The sequence below is a fragment of the Carassius carassius genome, chromosome 6 (assembly GCF_963082965.1).
Source record: "Carassius carassius chromosome 6, fCarCar2.1, whole genome shotgun sequence".
NCBI classification, from domain to species: Eukaryota; Metazoa; Chordata; class Actinopteri; order Cypriniformes; family Cyprinidae; genus Carassius; species Carassius carassius.
This window is the reverse complement of record NC_081760.1, coordinates 1,435,694-1,437,500: the sequence shown is the minus strand read 5'-3', so window position 1 is coordinate 1,437,500 and position 1,807 is coordinate 1,435,694.

Below are 1,807 nucleotides of genomic sequence, written 5' to 3'. Positions count from 1 at the left end.
CGCACTCTTCAAGGGCGGCTGCCCTGAGTGCGACGACATGGCTATATCGACCCTGCGGGCTCGATTAGCTCAAACCAGCCACGATGCTCCACCCGCTCCGCCTCTTCTCTCTCAAGTGCCGCGTAAGAAACGCCGCGATCAGAGAATGCCTGAGCATACTGCTACACGCGAGCTCACGCGAGCTCACGCCGGAACACTCCCCGCGTGCCTCGCCCGCTCTCTCTCCTTCGCCTGTCCTCTTCGTGGACGAGCAGCGCCAGTCCCTGCTCACCAGCGCCCCCTTCTCCTTCGGAGCGCCTGAGGCGGAAGAGGACAGACACGACAGCCTTTCTCTCGCCGCGTCCAGTAGTGAGGAATGGTCGGGCTCCATTGCGGACCCCCCCCCCCCCCTCTACAGCACCCAGCTGCACCGGACAACGCGCCGATATCGACGCGGAGCTTACTCGCGTGCTTACAAGGGCTGTCAGCGACCTTCAGCTCGACTGGTCTCCTCCAGACGAGCCCGCTAAAAGCAGGCTGGATGAATGGTTCTTGCAGGGGCGCCCTTCGGCCCCTCCGCAAAGAAACGCCCCCTTCTTCCCGGAAGTTCACAATGAACTCACGAAGTCGTGGAAAGCCCCATTCTCCGCACGCTTGAAGACTTCTGTCTCGTCAGCGCTCTCTTCTGTCGACGGCGCCCGAGACCACGGTTACGAGAGCCTCCCCCCTCTCGAGGAGGCTATTGCTGCACACCTCTGCCCGCCCTCAGCCGCTGGATGGCGGTCGAAGCCTGTGCATCCATCCAAGCCGTGCCGCACCACCTCAGCTCTCGCTGGCCGAGCTTACACCTCCGCTGGTCAAGCTGCTTCGGCTCTACACACCATGGCTGTGCTGCAGGTTTTTCAGGCCAGACTTCTCCGTAACCTGGACGAGTCTGCCCCAGATACCTATGACTTTAAAGATCTCCGCAGCGCTACTGATCTAGCCCTGCGTGCGACAAAGACCACAGCACAAGCGATCGGCCGAAGCATGGCAAGCCTCGCTGTTTTAGAGCGACACCTCTGGCTCACGCTCACGGAGATGAAAGACGCCGACAAATCCGCCTTTCTCGACTCTCCTATCTCGCCTTCCGGCCTCTTTGGCCAGTCGGTTAAGGGTTTCGCTGAACGCTTCACTGAGGCTCAGAAAACGTCACAGGCAATGAGACACTTCCTGCCGAAACGCTCTAGCTCTGCTGCGGGACGCCGTAGAAATGCGCCGCCCCCTCAGACCTCGAAGCCATCGCAGCCAGACTTACAGTCTCGCCCAGCGACCAAAACCCAGCACCGCTCACTCGGGTCTCCTTTCATGCCCACCTTCCCGCTCGCGCCGGAGGTGCTCTAAATGTAGCGCGCGTGCCCACTTCTCAGTGCGCAACCCTACAAATAAGCGCTGTCACCACAGTGTCACAAGCACAGCATACTCGAGCTACTGGTCCCCTCATAACAGGCGGCCAGTGCCCGAAGCACATTCAACCCATAGCCGCACGAGCCGCTGCATGGCAGGCCATCCCCGGCATATCAAATTGGGTTTTGAATATAATAAAACGAGGTTACTCGCTCCAGTTCGCTCGCAGACCGCCGCGCTTTCGCGCGGTGGTCGAAACGAAAGTGAAAAGCGAAATGACACACGTCCTTCGCGCCGAACTGATAAACCTTCTTGCAAAAGGGGCGATAGAAACTGTCCCCCCTGCGCAGCGCGAGTCAGGCTTTTACAGCCGCTACTTCCTCGTACCAAAAAAGGATGGCGGTCTCAGACCCATCCTAGATCTCAGACGTTTGAACAAAGC